This window comes from Equus caballus, chromosome 18, assembly GCF_041296265.1.
Source record: "Equus caballus isolate H_3958 breed thoroughbred chromosome 18, TB-T2T, whole genome shotgun sequence".
In the NCBI taxonomy this organism is placed as follows: Eukaryota; Metazoa; Chordata; class Mammalia; order Perissodactyla; family Equidae; genus Equus; species Equus caballus.
In genome coordinates, this window is record NC_091701.1 from 2,776,158 (window position 1) to 2,795,783 (window position 19,626).

A 19,626-nucleotide genomic window follows, 5' to 3' on the forward strand; every position below is an offset into this window, starting at 1 on the left:
AACGAGCTTGATCTGCTGACAACCATAAGGCGCAACCACCAAAACGTGCACATAGTTCTCAATAACCACAGATTAGTAACAAGAAATTGATGATATGCTCGCCCTGACGCCAGTCTCAACAAGTTTCAGAGGCTGTATCGTGCAATTAAGTTAGAAATCAATCACAGGAAAGTAACTAGAAACAAATAAACAAAGCATACTTTTGAGTATGTGGAAACATACTTAGGAATAATTCATTGACTAAAAAAGAAATCAAAATGTTAATTAGAAGATACTTAAAAAGAACAATAATAGAAGTACGATATGTCCAAACTCGTGGGGGTCCTCAGACAGAAGCTCTGAGTCTCCCGTGCTTGCACCACATTAGAAGGAAGGCCTGAAGACCAACGAGCAAGGCATCCACTCAGTAACAGAAAAGCAACTTTTCCAAGGAAAGCAGAAGGAAGATAATGACAAAAACCAGAAATGGATGAAAAATGAGACTGCAGTTTTAAAAATCAGAGAATTATTTAAAACTTTATGCAAACTTAGACAATTTAGGCAATTTCCTAACAAACGCTACTTACCAAAGCTGACTCAAGAAGAAATGGAAAAGCTGAATAGGCTTTTTTTAATATATATATAATTTGCGATTTATTTTTTGAGCATTTTGAATACCGACTACATGGGGGATGAATTTTAATGATATACCTAATTTAATTTAATTTTTACAACATTGTGCTATCACAGCTTACAAATGAGGAAAATGGAGGCTCAAAGAAATTAAGCAACTTTTCCACAGTTGGTCAGCTAGAAAATGACAAAATCTGAGTTCAAATCTGTTTTCAGACCCCAAGTCAAGTGGTTTCACTGTCCTAGTTTATATTAGGATTCACTGGAAAGGCCTCTGAATTTCTTTTCATAGCAAAAATATATGTGAAATGCAGCCCACAATCTCATCGTCAAAGGGCTGGAAATTACCTTTGTCATCCTTGTCGATTCCCTGTTGATTCTTCTGAACTAAAATACAGCCGCAGATACTCAGAGTGGTCATACTTTCTTCCTCTTTTTTTTAATTTTAATTTTTTTCAGATGTACATCATATTTCGAATTCAGTGTTTGAAAATCTACAGAGAGAGAGAGAGAAGTAGAGATACAGAGAGACATAAAGAGACAGAGAGAAAAATCAAACCCAGCTGCCAGATGATTTTAGGGTGAATTCTAAAAAATCAGTCAAGGAATAGACAACCCCAATATTGTACAAACTATTCAAACGGACAGAGAGAATGTTCCTCACTCATTTTAGGAGGCTAGTGTAACCTTGATGTCAAAACCATGTTAGTTATGCTCATGAACATAGAGATCAGTATCATAAATAAAATGTTAGCAAACCAAATCCAGTAGTGAATACAAACAAGAACGTATCATGACCAACCCGACCCTAGGAAAGCAAGACTGACCTAATATTAGAAAATATTGCAATATAACTTACCACCTTAAAAGATTGAAAGGGGTGGGGATGGTAATTTTGCTACAAACGGATTTTTAAAAATCAATGAAAAAGTACCTCTTCACATACTTGAAATAGGAGAGAATGTCTTTCATTCGATAAGGGCTGTCTCTCTATATCCAGTGCCAACATCATGCTTATTAGCATATTTTATTTAAAGTCGGGCATAAGCAAAGATACCTACTACAACTGCTTCACTCCTCACTGCGCCAGCTCAATAACACTTTTTTTTAAAGTTTATATAGGGATTAGAAAAGAAAAAACAAATATTTTGTTATTTGTAAATATTATGGTTGTCTACATAGAAAAATCTAAAAGAATCTACAAACTGTTAGAACTAATAAAAGAGTTCAGCAAGTTCACTGGATACAAGATAATGTGTGTGTGCATTAAATCAGAAAATTAAATTAACGTTAAACATTAAGTTAGAAAATGTAAAATTTTGAAAGATACACTTATAGTAGCAACAAAAACTATAAGATACTTAGGAATAAATCTAAGAACAGCTGTGCAAGACTTGTACACGTGGTTGACCTGGGCAGCCATGAGGTTTGTACACTGCACGATCCCAGGGCATCATCACACAGACAGACGTTACAGAGATACACAACCTGCACGACTGCAGCCCTGCCTGTAGAGAAAGTCCTAGGACAGCACTGAGACAAACGAAGGCAAATATAAACAAATGAAGACTTTTACTATGTTCATGGGTGAGAAGATTCAATGTCATATAGATATCAATTCTCTCCAAATTATGCTATAAATTCAATGTAATTCCAATTAAAATCCAACAGGGTATTTCATGGCACTTGACAAATTAATGACTTTACAATGTATCTGACCAAAATATTTTTGGCCAAAATAGCACCAAAATTTTTAATAGAAAGAAACAAATAGGGGTGCCAGCCCGGTGGCATAACAGTTAAGTTCACATTCCACTTTGGCAGCCTGGGGTTCGCCAGTTTGGATCCTGGGCGCAGGCCTGGCACCGTTTATCGAGCCATGCTGTGGCAGCATCCCACAAATAAAATAGAGGAAGATTGGCACAGATGTTAGCTTAGGGCCAATCTTCCTCAAAAAAAAAAAAAGAAGAAGAAAAGAAAAAAAAGAAAGAAACCAATAAGAGTATTTACCCTATCAAATATCAGGAGTCATAAGAAAACTACAGTCATTAAAGCAGTGTGGCATTGTCCAGAGTCCAACAAACAGGAGAATGGAGCAGAGCAGGAGCCCAGAAACAGACCCACAGCTTTATAAAATGGTGTATGAGAGAGTTGGCATTAAAATAAGTGGAGAGAGATTTTTCCATAAATGATACAAAGACAATGTCATCTACATGAGAAAATATGAAAGCAAATCCTGACTTATACAAACATCAATTCCAAGTGAATTAACAATCCAAACATGAAAAGTCAAAATTGAAAGCTTTTAGAAGAATATATTGAGAAATATCTTTTATGATCTCATTATAGAGAATTTTCTCAAAGGACATAGAATATATCATAAAGGAAAAGATCACGAATTTGATTATAACAAAATTTTACAATTTTATGAACAAAAGATAAAAACAAAATGAAAGCACAGCCACTAGTGGGAGAAGATACTTGCAGCTTAACAAAAGACTAGTAGCCAACATATATAAAGAATTCCCACAAATCCAAAGGCAAAAGACAGACAACCCAATAGAAAAAAATGGGCAAAGAACATGAATGAACAATTCCCAAAAAGAGAAAAACCAAAAGAAACATAACTGGGGAAAGATATTCAGGACTTCTGCCATGGAGGTGGCCAGCCCTGACAGTCCCCAGCCCACACCAAACGCCACAGCTCTAGACAGAAATACATCCGAAGACTCTGAAAGCATTGACCCCCTTTAAACGGGGGCCACCTCAAACCCTTGTTTCCTGTAAGGTCAGGTGGCCGTGCTTCCCCGGGTGACAAACAGTCACTCCCTGAGTATCTTCTGTAGGACTCCTCAGAAGCCAGGCACGGAGAAGCCAGAGATGGACGAGTCCAGTCCTGCATTCTAGAACCTCACAGATGAAAGGGAGAGACGGGGCAGGAACAATCACCCCACTGCACAAAGCCCTCCAAACGCATGTTTGCACAGAGGCTCCACCCAGGGCATTCGAGGAAAGGTCGAATCCTGGGGGAATCCTGGCTTTCAAATCCCAAAGCAAACACAACTTTTGCTGCACAAGGTCCCTTCTCTTGTCTTGTTCCCAAAACTACTGGAAGAGAGAAAATCCTCATGGAATAGCAGAGAGAGGCTTGGACAGAGAGACCTGGCAAGTCTAAGTCCTCTACTAGTCTTGCTCCTCACATGCTCTGGGACCCTGGGCGACCGCCTACTCGGCAGTCTCACCGGGATACTCAAACTCAACCGCTCAGGACTGAACTCATGACACCTCCCCAGCTTGCTTGACTGCACCTTCCCACCTCCGCTCCCTCCTTTCAATCACTCAGGTAAAAAACTCTGGGGTCATCACCACCTCATCTGCTCCATTGCGCCCCACTCCCAGTTCATCAGGAAATCTTGATGGCTCGCTACTCAAAATATATCTAGAATCTGACCACTTCCCTCTACTGAGATGGCCTGGTGTCAGCCGCCATGGCCTCTCACCAGGATTATTCAGTAGCTCCCACGGACTCCACCGGCTCCACCCTTGCCTCCAGACAAAGTCACAATGACCTTCTTAAAATAAAGTTCTGATCGTGCTACTCCATGGAGCCAGCTCTCCCAGGGCTCCCATTTCAGAGCAAAATCCTGAGTCTTCACAACGACCTGCCAAGCCCTATGTGATGTGGCCTCTCACCTGAGCCACTGCTTTCCTGGCACTCCCCCGGCTCTAGCCACTCCACGTCCCGGCTGTTCCCAGAACCCTGCAGCATGTCCCATCTTAGGGCTGCAGCAGTGGCTCTTCCCTCTGCCTGGAACAGAATTCACCCGGATATGCACATAGCTAACTCCCTCACCTCCTGCAAATCTCCACTCAGCGTCACCTTGTCAGCGAGGCTTGCTCTGACCCTTCATACAGGATTGCGACCCACTTCTTGCCTGCACCCACCCGGGGCCTCCTAATCCCACTGATTCAGCCCTAATTTGTTCACATGCAATCTCCTCCCGTCTGATGATAGAATGTCCATGGTTCATGTGTCTGCTCCCCGCTGGAATGCAGCTCTGCAAAGAGGGGCTGTTTGCCTATTCTGTCCGGTGCCAGTGACAGTACCCGGCACATAGTAGGCACCCTGTGAATAGTCAGCCTCCCCATTCTTTAAGATTTCCCCATGAAATCTTAAGCCTGCCTCAAAAGTGCTTATTGCTGCAAGGATCAAAGGAAAACACTTTTAAAATATCTAACACTCTGCAAGGAACAGGAACAAGGAACGCGGCAAACCCCAGTCCCTCGCTTCAAACAGCTCTTCAATAAAAGGTAAAGAGCACTGACCAAGCCTGCAGGGACTGGTGGATGTGTAAGTGGGTCCTCACATGGCGGGAGGCCTGGGGCCACGTGGACGGCGCCTGCTTCGCCTGCAGGAGTGGCTGCATTTCCTGACTCCTGCTCACTGTCTTAGCCCAGGCTGCTGGAACAGAATACCACCGCCCAGGCAGCCTAAACAGCAGACACTTATTTCTCACAGTTCTGGAGACTGGGAAGTCCAAGACCAAGGTTCCAGCTGATTGAGTCTCTGGTGAGGTCCCTCTTCCTGGCTTGCAGATGGCCACCTTCTTGCTGGGTCCTCACGGGGCAGAGAGAGAGCTCGGACCCCTCTTTCTCTTTGCATAAGGACGTTAATCCATCATGAGGGCCCCACCCTCATGACCTCATCTAAACTTAATTATCTTCCCAAGGCCCCGCCTCCAAATACCGTCACACTGGGGATTAGGGCTCCAACCCATGAATGTAGGGGACACACACTTTCAGTCCATGACACTTGCTCAGAGGGTTTCTGTGCAGAGGTGGGAAGTTCCCTCACCGGACAAAGGACCAGGGAGCCGTGACCCGGCTGTTGGCGCTTCCTCTGCTGAGCAGCGTGTTCTCTAGTGTGATCAGGAGATGAGAGAGGGTGTCGGGGATGTTTAGTCATTCTGCAGTGTAAGTGAACCCCTGCCACAACTTGCTTGCAATACGATGTGATTACCCTTCACACACACAATTGCAGCAGGGCCGGGCGCTGCATAGATCGGGTGTCATCTCTCATATCAGTGTGCAATTAATTCACTGTCTTCTCCACCAGAAGCCAGACTGCTGCTCCTTGTATCGTGCTAATCAGAAATCACATCTCCAACCCACTTCCTTCTCCTACTCGGCAGGATTGCATGCTGGGGCTGCAGCTTCCAGCTGGAATATTTGGCCCTTGCACGGATGGGCTGAAATGTACCCAGAGCTGCCAAGGGCGCTCCAAGGGTAAAGGAATTTTGCATTTTCTCAGACAGTGATTTCCAAGATTCAGACAGTGGGACGGTGCTGGCCCCAGGGGAGCAGCTGAGGCCCTGTCTGAGCTGGGGCCTGAAGTTTTCACCACCATTCCAAACTGAGCTGAGCATCCAGAGACCATGGAGGCAACTGTCCCCCACGCCAGACACAGAAGGAAACTGCTACCTAAAGTACAACAGGGCACATCTGAGCCTGACGGCAGCTTTGCAGCAGTCCTGAGAGGAGGCAGCCTGCAGCAGGGGGCCCTGTGCGAGCACTGTGGGGAGCCCCATGCCCAGAGGGCGCCAGGAGGCATCTCCCTGGGTCTCACAATAACCCCATCTCCCACCTGTCACAGAAGGACTCGGTGCCCAGAGAGGTGAGGCGACAGGCTCGGTCACGCAGCTGGTCAACATGTGAACTGAGAGGCAACCACAGCCCCCTCTGACTGCACAGCCCACTCTCAGAGAGTAGGGCCCCCAAGTGCTCACGCCTCTTCCCTCCTGAGCACTCTGGTCCCTGAGGGGGTGCTGAGGAGGAAGGCGTTGGGTGGGCTGCACTCAGGCTGACAGCCTCCTGGGCAGTTTGCAGGGCCAAGCTGAGCCAGGATGCTAACAGGGGTAGCCACACAAGGAGCAGAGAAGATTCTGGGCTTCCTGCTGCTGGAAATGGAGGAAGGATGCTTTGCAGACTGGGGTGAGGACACTGGGTCCCCTCCAACAAGACAGGCCTGGAGGTGGGAGGAGAGGGGGAAGGGTCCCCAAGAAAAGCCAGTTGCTGGAGAAACCTGAGCCCAGAGCCAGGGCCAGCCCCTCGCAGTCCTCTGGAGCCAGAGAATCTGGAGTGTTGGGGAGAAGAGGGAGGGAGGTCATGGGGTCACACAGCAAATCCCAGAGACACGAAGGACAGCAGTCTTCCCTGTGATCCCTCTACTCTCGCACTTGCCCAGGTCCAGCCCCTATGCTGCTCCGGGCACCCCAAGGCGACCCATCACTGTCAGCCCTCAGGGCTCCCAGACTGGGGTGGGACCAAGGCATCAGCAGAGCTAAGGATTTCAGCAAAAGAGTGGAGGCCTGGCCAAGGCAGAGGGAGAGGCCACACCCAGAGGAGCTTGCAAAGGAGGTGAGACGGGGGGCTGAACACAAGCTCCCCACTGGACCTCCCCCTTCCACCCGGTGGCCCCTGAGGAAACTTCCATTGGGAAATTTGGGTCCTGCACTGGCCAAATAAGAGGATGCCTTGTCCGTCACTCCAGCTCGGCTAGGGCACGGGCGGGGCTCGAGGAGGTCTCCACAGGAAGGAGCGCCACTACAGACGACAGGTGAAGACTCTGCCCCACGCACTCACCCCATCTGCACCCACCCAGGGCACAGCCCCGCCCCAGCTGGCAGCTGGACAGGCTCAGGCTCCAGGACTCTGAGCTCATCTCATCTCTTCCTCCCACTGCACAGATGAAAGGAGCTGCCTGAGTCACAGGGCAGGCAAGTGCCTCTGGGCCCCAGGACTCAGGACTCAGTGTCACACTCAGCCCCCCAACCTCGGAGGTGGGCACGCGTCCCCCCTGACCACTGAGAGTGCTCCAGGCCCTCTGGTTCTGAAGTTTGGGTTCTCTACAGGGCTCCTCAACTGCCCCCATGGCCAGTGCATGTGGCACCAGGAGGGCAGCTGAGGGTCCCGCCTGCACCCTTGGCAGACACGGGCCCTGCCCAGCTGCCTTTTGGGTCTGGACTGGCGCTGGCCTGGCCAGCAATTCCCTGAAGCTGATTAGGGCCACACTGCTCCCAGCCCCAAGGCTAAAAATAAGCACACCATTCTTGCACAGACTAGTTAAGAAGTCACCGCTGCATGTGCCAAATTACCTTATCTTTCCACAACAGACATTTTTACAAGAAAACTTGAAATGTTTTTCATCCATCAAAATGCCAGGGTGCAGCACAGAGCCATTGCTGCGGGCCTGGCGCTGGCCCCACTCTCTGGGGGTTTCGTCCTGTGCCTAATTCCCAGGGTGCTAAGGACTGAGTGGCTCTGGCTCCGTTCACAGGCAAGGCCGCCTCAGGTCACAGCATCGCAGGCTGCAGGGGCCAGGAGGAGTCAGACCGACGGGCTTCATGAGGAGACCCCAAGCGTGGTGTGGGGTCAGGGTCGTGGCTGCCAGGTGACCCCCTCCTGGGCTCAAATTCTGGCTCTGCTACCGTGACCTTGGGCGAGTCACTTCCCCTCACTGTGCTTCAGGCACCTCATTTATAAAGCAGGGACAATCTAGTGGCATAATGCATACAAATCATGCAAAGACAAATAAATATTGTGTGGGAATAACGTCTGCGAAGCCCATGGTGCTCCACGAAAGAGAGCTCTCTCTGGCGTCTCAGTCCACTCAGCTGCCACGGCAAACGCCGCAGCCGGGGCAGCTTCCACAGCAGACAGTTCCTCGCAGCTCTGGAGGCTGAAGTCTGAGATCACGGTGCCGGGCGGGGGGTGTCTGCTGAGAGATCCTTCCTGGCATGCAGACGGCGGCCTGCTCGCTGTGTCCTCACATGGCTTCCTCCATGAGCACAGAGAGAGAGAGAGAGAGAGAGCGCGAGAGCGAGAGACTGATGCCTCTTCCTCTTCTTCTAAGGGCCCCCGTCGGATGGATCGGGGCCCACCCTTATGCCCTATCTCCAAATACACTGAGGTTTAGGGCTGCAACACATAAATGGGGGGAGGGGACACAACTGGATCCATAACAACGGGAGACAGTCGCTCCGTGAGCAGCCAATGTGGGGTCCCCGTGGGGGTCCAGCACCGAGCCACTGTGGGGACTAGAAAGGAGAGAGAGGCAGCTTTGGGTATAGGATCTACTGAACTCAACCACGAGGACGGTGTCTGTCCTCCATCTGCAAGCCGGGCCAGGATTCAACAAATTCATTGCACAGAAATCCAGATCCGCACACATCCGGAGCTCCTCCCACACCCAGATGCACACGTTCCCCATCCACGCAGCCTTAGGCCCCGCGCCCATGCTCCTGCTCCTCACACCCACACTGCTCGGACCCGTGAGAGCACACTTGCCCCCTTCCTCCACACCCCCACGCCAGGATGACACTGAGGGTGACTCCCTCCGTCAGCAAGGGATCTTGAGGCAGTGTTCTCCTTGTACTGCGCACATCTGCTTGCAGACCAGTGGCGTTGAACGGAGAAAGGAGGGGGGAGGCATCTCGGAGTCCATCTGCAGAAGTCCCCAGACAAAGCGCAGCAGCCCCACCACTCGAGGCTGTGGCTGGTGCAGCACTGCCATGTGCCGGAGTGGCACCGGCCTTCTGGCAGTGGAGGTTATGTGCAGGTAGCATTAACATCCTGTCACCAGGGAGAAACTGGCTAAGTCACTTCGCCAGACTGGCACAGCCACAACCAGAGGTAAAACCTGGGCCTGTGGGACTCAGGGGCCTGAGCTCCTCCTACCAGGCAGCACCCAACATGTGCTTAGAGCATGAGTGCTGGCAGGGCAGGAGAGTGACCCTCCGCAGCCCACACTGCTGCCGGACAGGCCTCAGGGGCCTCGGGACACCTGGGAGAGAGTGTGAGCGGACGTGGCCGGACCACAGATGGGCAAGTTCAGGAAGTCTCCCCGGGGCACTCCACAGTGCTGTGCTGGCAAATGCTTAACAATCAGCTCTCCAGCATAAAAATGCCCTGAGGCCCACGTAGCAGAACCACATCTGTGGTGTAAATGCTCCCAAACCGTCTGTTTCAAGCGGCTGACAGTTTGACGACTGGCTCACAGAATTTCTGAAAATGTGGCCATTGGCTCCTGCAAGTCGTTCCGAGCCAGCCCCAGAGCAGCATTGGTCCTCATAACACAACCTACAAGGCACTTAGCGGGTCCCACAGGAGGTGCAGAGCTTGGCACAGTGGGGCACTGAGGCCACTCGGGGAGAATAAAGGAGCAGCTGGAGCCTCAAACAGAGAAGGAGCCCCACAGGGGTCTGTAGCTCTCTCCCTGGCTGAGAAGGCGAGGAGAGGCCGCCTCACGGCCAGACAGGGCAAGAACAAGTGACTCATGCCTGGCTGTGCCCCTGGACCATGACAAGGGCAGCTCCAAGGAACCCAAGCCACCCCCCACCCCCAGCACACAGCGGGAAGGGCCAGCCGCCCCAGGCTCCTTCCACTCCGGGGTGTCCAGGGAGGGCTGCCTGGGGGCTTGCCGTCAGCCTCTCTTCCCTCCCTCATCACTGTTCCCACAGAGCTAAGGCAGAAGGAACAGCAGGACACCTGTGCCTGCACCGCTAGCTTGGAACACAAAGGCCACAGGTCCGCTAGAGTGGACCCCCACCACTCTGCACGGGCGTTCGTCCACTGCGTGTCTGCGCACCCTAAGCCAGACCCAGCGCTGTTGTGCATATCTGAGCCTTCTGGAAACGGCCCCAGAATATCCGTGACTTTGTGCAACTTGCTCTGTGGTTCATTCTCACAAAGCCGTGCTACAGAGATGGGTGGCCAGCAGGGGGAAGATTCCGGGAGCCCTGGCCTGCCCTTGGCAGTGTGACCCACAGCAAATCACACAGCTTCCCAGCCTTAGTTTCTTCATCTCCTGATAGGGAGGCAGTGGGCTATGCCTGGCCAGACACAGGCCTCCCCACCCACCCTCTTTCCAGGGCCGATGGCAGCACCCCAGCCTCTGGCACCCCTCTCCCAGCCCAGAGCCAACTCAGAAGAACCGCCACCCTGGCAGCCTGGGCGCCAGCAGACCAGGCCGCAATGCGGAGTCTCTCCCTCTCCCGACGTGGCTGCTTCAGCAGGAGGAAGTGGGGAGCCCTGCTCCAGCCGAGGCCTCAGTCTTCACCCGGAGGGAGGTTTTCCAGCCCCACTCCAGAGAGCCGACGCCTGTTCTCCTGGGCCCAGGCCAGCTTCTGACTGGCACGGGCCCCCGTGTCCTCCCCAGCAACCCCTGCCCAGCTGCCTGCCAGACAGTGGCTCCCGGCCGCTCCTTCTCAGCCTCCTCTGCCGCTCTCAGGAGCTCTCCTGGACGTCGGTTTGGAACCTCTCTCTTCCTGTCTCCACTCCCTCCTGTGGTGGCTCCCTCGCCAGGGTTTCAAACACAGTATCACCGACATACATACAGCCTCCTGCTGTGCACACCCCTCCCCCAAAGGCAGGAGCGAAGAACCCAACCCCTTACTCCAGACAGCGGCTCAAGGCCTCACGGTCATCTCAAGCTTACCACGTCCAAAACTAGACTGTGTTTCACCTGTCCCCCAAAACTGTTCCCTGCCAGCCCTCCCCATTCGATCAACGCACGCTCATCCTTCCATCGGCAGGCCAAAAACCTTGGGTACATTCTCATCCGGTTCCTTTTTGTCATCCCCCCTCGTAGCAATTCCTCTCAGCTCAACCTTCAGAATATGTCCGGAACCCAGCCTCTCTCCCCGCCCTGCATCCTCGGACTGCAGGAGCCCCCGCTGGCACCCCTTGCCCACCCTTGCCCACCTCCAGGGTATTCTTGACTCAAAGTTGGAACGAGCCTGTTAAAATCTACATCAGATCCTGTCACCCTCTGCTCAAAACCTACAAGGGCCCCCCACTCACACGGGGTGGCAGCCCCCATGGGGACCGCAGGGCCCGGCCCCACCCCTCTCCTGCAACAGCAGCCCTGCCCCACCTGACAGTGCCCTGGCGTCCCACAGCCACCCCTCACACCTGGGGCTCCTGGCTCACATCCCCTGATCCCTCATCTCTGTGGGCTCCCTGTTCCCCTCTTCTCCACAGCACGGTCCCCTTCCAGCATTTGCTTAGAGCCGGCATCCCCGGCCTAGAACGTGCTCCAGCGGCAGGACTGGGACGCGGAGCTGCGTCTGGCCTCAGGGGAGGCGCTGTGGGAGGAAACCTCAGCGCAGGCCCAGCCCGCCTGGCCCCTGCCTGCTGCCCATACGCCCCCGCAGACACCACCCCAGCACTAACGGCACCAGCTCCTCTCCTGTCCGGGTCACCCCGTCCCTTCCCCCGGCTGGCTGCCTCCTGGCTCACCCCCATCACCCCAGCTCTCCCAGTCTACAGCTGTCCCCCACACAGCTCTGGGCCCACAGTGGTGGGCTCACCTGTGAGAATGTCTGCCCCTGAGTGGGCCACAAGGGCCAGGGCAGGGCCTGGGGAGCACGGGAGGCAAGGAGGCAGTGGGAGGGAGGGGAAGGGAGGCCGCAGGGCCCTGGAGCTCAGGGTGCAGAGGGGGAGCCATCCTGAGAGGGCTTGCTTCCCAGCACCTGGGGTGCCCCTCACAGAGCCTCCTGGCCCCCAGCACCCGGCGATGCAGCCCTTTCTCACTGGTGCGTCATGCTGTCCGGGAGGCAGGCCAGGCAAGGACGAGGTTCCCCATTCCAGATGGAATCGTTCGTCTCAGAGAGAGAGGGTCGCAGCATGCTCCTGCTCCTGCCGCGCATTCAAATCAGCCAGTTTGTCTTCCACGCCCCGGAGGGGCTCCTGGACAGGCCCGCAGCCTCTCAGCCTCTCCAGGACAAGAGACAGTCCAGCCCGGCCAGTGATCTCATAACGCCAGTTGAATCCAGTTTCAGTCCCAGGCAAAGCTTCTTCCCCTGCCCGCCCAGGCCTCCCTGGACTGCACCCTGTCACACAGTGGCCGCCTGCTCCTCTCACCCTCTCACTCCACCCCGCCCTGCCGGTGGCTGCTGTTCCAGGCAGCTCCAGGTTATGGGGAAGTCTTGGGGAGCAGGACTGGGGAATGAGGGAAGAGGGAAAGACTACCCAGCCCAGCAGGGCAAGCTGATGTCACCCGCGGACAGTCTGCAGGCTCCTCTGTGGCCCCTGCTGGGCCGTCCGCACAGGCAGTGCCCTCCTGCGCTGGTTGCTCTCAGGTCCTGCCCCACCACCGAGGCTTTGGGGCCCATCCCTCTGTGGGGTCCCCATGGTCCTTTTCAAGACAACCCTCCCTGTGGCACACACCCTTCATCTCACTGTTGATAGAAGGGCCCCACCCCTCCCCCTGCTCTGCCAGTCCCTAACAGCCTGTCTCTGGGCTCCTCCCAGCAGCAGTGGTCACTAGTGCTGGTCCCCAAATATTTCTGGGGCCCTGCCTTCCAGGTGACGTTCCATCCCCATGCATACCCCCATGCACCTCTTCAAAGGGTGGTCAGGTGATTTGCTCTGGACAATGACGTGTGGACAACTGTGAGCTGTGTCACCTCCTGGAGAAAGCTTTAAAGCTCAAGGCATAATTAGCCACATCCTCTTTTCCCTCTGCTGGGGCAACAGGAGAGCACAGCGAAGCTGATGGAGGGTCCCTGAGCGACTGCGTGAGCAGAAACCTCTGCGAGCTCACGCTGGGCGCTGCCGTGGCCGGAAGCTCCGAGCGCCGCCTCTGAGCTGCGGGGGCGCGGTACTGCAGCACCATCTGGGTGGTCCTGATGACGCACCACCCAAAGTCAGGCTCCAGTCCTTGTGTCCCCCTAAAACCCAGTGCTCCTTCCCAAGTGCCCCCCTCGAAGCCCCTCTCACCTGCTCGGGGGAGGGGGAGGCCCCTCCCCCATTTGGGAGTGGGGGTCCAGCGCCCAACAGCGCCCCCACGCCGGGGCCTTCGACTCCCTGCACAGCCACAGGCAGGCCGTGGACTGGGGCGGACTCAACCAGCCCGCCGCCTCTGGGCTGTCCTCAGCACGTGGCCTCATGACCTGCTTTAGGGAGCTGCCCCCAGGACAGGGACAAAGCCTGGCTGCGGGGGGACAGTGCAGTCTGTCTTCGTTGCTCCCACCGCGCCTTGAAACCCAGACGTCGGACCTGCTCCCCGCGGGAAGCTCGCCGGGTCCTGCGTCTCCTGCTCTTGCTCATATAACAAAACGTTTCCCTGTCGCCTTCCGTCCAAAACCGCGTCCCTCCCACCGCTGACCTGCCCTCCGCACGGCGGGGACCCCCTCTGGCAGCTCAGGCGCAGGCGGGACCCCGCAGATGTCGTCTGCACACGAGGCCTGACGGTCGGTCCCCCTCGCTGGAGCGACGGCCCGCAGGAGCCCCGGGTGCCCGGGCGGAGCCCCCTCGGGCCTGTCTGACCGTCGGGCTCTGCTGCCCACCCGGCGCCCCGGCTCTCCCCTCGCGGCCTCTCCGCCGCTGCTCCCGGCCCGGTGTCTCGGGCACGGACACCTCTGGTCCTCAGGTGACAGGGCGGGCCGTGTGTCCCCGCCTGCCGCCCCTCGGGCAGTCTCCCCCTGGCGTCAGCTGACACCTGACTCAGCCCAGAGCCCACCAGCGGCCCCTCCCAGGGCACGAGTCAGGACCCCTAGTCTCCCTGAAGTCCCTCTCCCGCCTGCCCCAGAGCAGCCCAACTGTTCCCCAAAGAAACCCTCTCCTGCCTCCTTCAAGCTCAACTTTTAACACCATCCAGAGGTGCCCCTCCTTCCTCAAATATTTATTGAGCCAGGGTCTGTCATGGGGTGGGGGGGGTCCCTCAGAGAACAGCACAGACAGAATCACTGACCTGGGGGAGCTGTCCTGCCATGAGAGGACACAAAAGGAAGCACAACAGTGCAGCAGACCCAACGGTGTCAGAATGCCGCCTGCGCTGGGGAGGGAAACCCGAGGGCGGGGCCACTGGGCAGTGGAAAGGAAGCTGCAGCTTTAAATATGAGGCTCAGGGAGAAGGCGATGCTAGAGCAAGGGCCTGGGGAAGTGGAGAGAGTGGACTGTGGAGGGAGAGCATTCTGAGCAGAGGGATGGGGCAGTGCAAGGGCCCTGGGGCAACAATAGGCCTGGCATATTCTAAGAACAACCTGGAGGCCAAACTAGACAGGACCAAGTGAGACAGGGAGAGTGGTGGGTGATGACGGTAAACCAGTGATGAGAGGCCGCTGCAGGCCTCTGAGCAGAAGCGGCAGCTTATATCTTGCATTTTAAAAGGTTGGCTCTGGCTGGCTTTAAGAGCAGACAGTCTAGGGTGGGGGAATGTGGCTGTGGGGACCAGTGAAGGGTCAGCACAAAACTCCAAGTGAACTTTGGGCCGCAGAAGAGGAAATGGAAGTGGTGAGAGGGGTCACAGTCAGGGTATGTCTTCAAGATCGAGGCAAATGGATTTTCTACTTCACTGCAAGTGACGAGAAAGAGGAAGTGAGGGCCAGGACAAGCCCAGGGCCTTGGGCTGACCAATGGAAGGATGGAGCTGCCGTCCCCTGAGCCAGGGAAGACGGCCATCGTGCTGGTCAGGGACAGCGGTCGGGAGTCCCGTGTGGGCTGAGGTCAGGAGGTGTCCACCAGGCGGACAGTATTCCTGTCCAGAGCTGAGGAGAGAGGCCGGGCTGGAGACATACCTAGGGCCCCAGCACCTGGGCCTGGCAGAGGTCACCAAGGGAGCCAGCAGCATCAGAGAAAATGGGCCCAGGGCTGAATTGGGACCTCTGGTGGGGAGGTTGAGGAGGAGGCCCGGGAGGTGGCAGCCTGAGGCAGTGAAGTACCGGCTGCCACTGACAGCGCAAGTCCCACCCGTGTAGCCAACCCCGCCTCCGAAGGTGGGACACTTACCATCTGCTTCTCCTCTGCATCTGGGGTCTCAACAGAACCGACAGAAGCGGCCCACGGTAACATCTTGTTACAGGATCACTCTCTGCCCTTGGGGGTGCTGCCCAAGGCCCCGAGGGGTCATTCATCACCCAGGTTCTTATAGATGAGGAAGCGGAGGCCGGGTTAATTTAAACATCTTGGTCAAGACCACACAGCAGGGCCAGACCCCCCCACCTCCAGCTGCAGACCCGCCTTTGGGGTTGGCGGGGGCCCGGGTTGTCCCTACCACATTGCCAGCATCCCCTCCCTGCCACACTCGGCGGCTCTGAGCGCCCCGGGCGCTGCAGCTCCAAGTGCGCCTTTGCCCTGAGGGCCTGCCCAGCGGTGACCCCAGGACCAGCCCTGAGCTGGGCACTGCAGAGCTCCCCTCCCTCAACAGCTAGGATGCTGTCAGCATCAGGCTCACGGCCACACCAGGCCAGGGAGTGACCACGTAGGAGCACGGCCACCTTCAGTAACTCCTGTTCGGCTGGACGGTGAATTGAGGACGGGTCCCCAGGTTCTTGTTAGGAGCAGCAGGGAGGGTTAGTGGAAGACTGGGCCCTCACTCCTCTCGGGGTCCCTCCCCTCCGCCTGGTGCTCATGGGGTCCTGGCTCACAGCCCTGCGTCCCCTGTGCCTCCTCCTCCCCTTTACCCTTTGGATCTGCTCTGTCTGTTACCAAGACCCCCAGTGCTCTCAGCAGGGAGCAGACTCTGCGTGTTTGCATGAACCTATAGTGCCTCCTAAGAGCGCTTCCACACCCTTCCCTCGGTGGGCAGGACGCTCGGGAGGGAGCATGGCTTCGTCCTCACCGGGACCTCACAAAGCCGACCACCAACCCATTTCATGGGCGAGCAGAACAAGGCCAGTGTGGGGGTGGCCACGAAGCATGATTCCGAAGCCCGCCCAACCGCAGGTGGTGGACCCTTCCCACGCTCACCTGGACGGTACCAATTTAGCATTTCTGCTGAGCTGAAGGATTCCTCACCAGCGAGCAGGAAAACTGTGGGTGGACAGTAGCAAAAATGAATTTTAATAAAACGTGAAAACGCGGCATCCCATTTGTAGGGGACACTTGTTGCTACCTCCTCACCTTCTCTACTCCCTCCCCTTCCCAACAGCCCTAAGCTCACCTGGCCACCCTGAGCCCCCAGTGAAGTGTTTCCTCTCCAGGTTCCAAGCACACATCCCATGTCCTGGGCTGAGCCAGCTCCTGTATCCAGTCCTTGGGATGGAGATGGGCACATGTCTCTGCTGATCCTGGCAGTGCCTACAAGAACTGTAAGCACCAGAACCAAGGCTCCTTCTGGCTGGACATGAAAGAAGACTCAGGCCACCCAAGAAGCTACAGTCTGCCATCTTGGGACCTGATAGGAAGCAGTTATTAGTTAAATCTGACTTATTGTGGAGGGCAATATGGAAAAATGGCCCTTATGACACTGTCAAGCCACTGGAGCAAGGCTCACCTGAAGCCCCTTCCAGTCTGGACTTTTCATTTGAGTTAGTTAAAGAAGTCTCTCTATTGTTTCAACTAGTTTGAACTGCTTTTCCTGTTGCTTGTGATCAAAAGCACCCTACCAGATACACTTTTATACATTTTTAAAGGATGGCAGGCCACAATGTGGTACAGCTCCACTGGCAAAACCTGGAGTGGAGGATGGAGGCAGAGAGAGGAACCAAGAGAAATTTCATAAGCTAATTGATTTTTACTTAAGAGCTACAAAAGGCAACATTTGCAGGTGCAACTCTCTTGACCCTAGAAAAAAATTGTGTGGTGTGCAAATTTGATTTGAACAATTGGGTAAATATTCAGTCAGTTCAGGATTCTGCCCCCTTCTCCTCAGGGAGAGTCAAGTACATGCTTACCCAGTGCTTGATCTCGACACTTAACCCAGTGCGTTCTATCACCACCAGCTCCAAGCCCAGACAGTGTGGGGGCAGGGCACTGGCCCTCTCAGGGACCCAACCCTCTAGGCTCCATCCACATCCCCTCCTCCCACCAGAACCTGACCTCTCAGGAGGGGCAAGCGGCTGTGACATTTCCATGCAGACTGGAGACTTTGCGGGCTGAGTCCTTCTCTTTCAGAAGGCCAGGCCCCCACCACTGAAAACTGAGGCTGTCAAGACCATGTCTCTGCTACCAGGTTTTAGGGGCATGTTTTGGAATCAAAGTCAAACTTTGACACTCGGTATATTAGTCAGTGTTCAGAAAGAGAACCAATGGGGTGCGTGTGTAAGGAAATTTACTATAAGGAATTGATCCACACGATTATGGAGGCTTATTATATTAAGATCAGACATTAGTCAGCTGGAGACCCAGGGTAGCCAGTGGTGTAGCTCCCGTCCAAAAGCCAGCAGCTTCGAGACCCAGAAAGAGCCAATGCTTCAGTTTGAGTCCAAAGGCAGGAAAGAACCAATGTCCCAGGAAAATGGAGTCAGGCAGAAGGTGTTTACCTTTCTGTGCTATTCAGGTCTTCAACTGATCGGATGAGGCCCACCCACGTTGGGGAGGGCCATCTGCTTTCCTCAGTCCACCCATTCAAATGCTAATTTCAACTCCCTCACAGACACACCCAGAATAATGTTTGACTAAATGTCTGGGCACCTTGAGGCCCAGTCAAGCTGACATAAAATTAACTGTCACACCTGGTTCCAAGCCGTATCCGCCTCTGCACACTGGAGGCAGGGCACAGGGAAGGCAGCCACTTCTGGGGCAACGGTACGGTGAGCTGGCATAGGATCTCACACCAGCCCGCACGCCAACTTCCATCTCCGGGTTTCACTGGCAGGCCTCCCCAGCTGTGCAGTCCCTCCTTCCTCCTTGGGGCTTATCCCTGTCCGAATGACCCCTCAAGGCCCAGCAAAATTCGGACCCCTTCTGTCTGAGCTCCCCCACCCCAGAAAGGGCGGCAGGCAGGGCAGATCGGGGGTGGTCTCTGCCCAGAGTTGTGGGTGAACTGAAGCCCAGCAGCCAGCGTCCAGCTGGACCCTGATGGTAGTGAGCAGGCTCGGTGAGTCAAGGAGTCGAAAGAAAGATTTCTTGGACTCTTGAGGTCTGGCAGTAGCGCTCTTATTCAGAGAATAGCATGGAGTAGCATGGGGACAGGACCCCTGGGCAGTAAGAGCTGCAGGAATGGGGACAGGACCCACGGGCACTGAAGAGCTACAGGCATGGGGACAGGACCCACGGGCAGGAGGAGCTGCAGGCACGGGGACAGGACCCACGGGCAGTTAAAGCTGCAGGCACGGGGACAGGACCCACGGGCAGGAGGAGCTACAGGCACGGGGACAGGACCCATGGGCAGTGAAGAGCTGCAATGTGTTGAGGGCAGGGCTAAATTTATAAGGCATGGGTATGTGAGTTATCTCTTTACAAGACAAAGGAAATATCATGAAAAAAATCATGAAAATGATATCAATGCAGGTGGGGTCTGGTTATTGTGTGGGCCTAGGACTTTGGATAAGAATCAGATCGGATTAAGGCAGGACTCCCCTGCTTCCCAGAGGATGATGTAGATCAGTATGTAGGGCAGGACACCTTGGGCTTTTCTCCCTGGGGCAGCCTTGATCCTCATCAGTAGGAGGCGGGGGCCAACACAGAGGCCAAAGGCTGGCTGCCAGACCAGGGGTCGGGGCAGGGGAGGAGAGCCTGAGAGCAGGCGCGGGCACCACCCAGGCCTCCAGCTCCGCAGCATGCACTTCTGGGGACAGGATGCACTCCAGACCCCTCTGCCCCCCTCACCATCTGGTCAGCACCAGCTGGCCGGGGCTCAGACACACCAGTTCTCAGCCGCCATCAGTACAGGACCCAAACTGGCCCAGGCAGCACTCTCAGGGAAGACAAAAGGTGCCCATTCAGAAGGCCGGGGCGAGGGGCCGGTTACCTCCGCTGCCGCCAGCCCCGTCCCTGTGAACCGCGCGACGCACCGCAAGCACTGCTCAGAGGCAGATGAAAATAGCTTTGGATCAAAGAGCCAGTTTCCTTATTTGTCCCCAAGGACAGATCAGAGGGCTGGACAGCATGTGGGCAAATCAGTTTTTGCTCTTGGCAGGAGTTTCAATGCTTTCCCTCTCCAAGCACGGAAAATTCTGCCAATGTCGATATCTGAAGCTGAGATAACAGGCTGGGGCTGTGCTTTATCTTTTGTTGACCCACTCCCAGCCCTCAAGGTCTCTGCTAGCGCTTGTAGACAGACAAACCAAG

The 19,626-nt window shown here is 54.8% G+C and overlaps 1 long non-coding RNA gene across 1 annotated transcript; it reads right to left on the reverse strand.

The window, feature by feature from the left end:
* Nucleotides 1-1,995: 1,995 nt before the first annotated feature.
* On the reverse strand, nt 1,996-18,542 carry LOC138918735 (uncharacterized). The gene is made up of 4 exons (XR_011428441.1): nt 16,556-18,542; nt 16,363-16,425; nt 15,403-15,537; nt 1,996-8,445 (listed from the first exon to the last, which is right to left on the reverse strand). It is a non-coding gene; the product is annotated as an uncharacterized lncRNA (long non-coding RNA).
* Between the last annotated feature and the right edge of the window lie 1,084 nt (nt 18,543-19,626).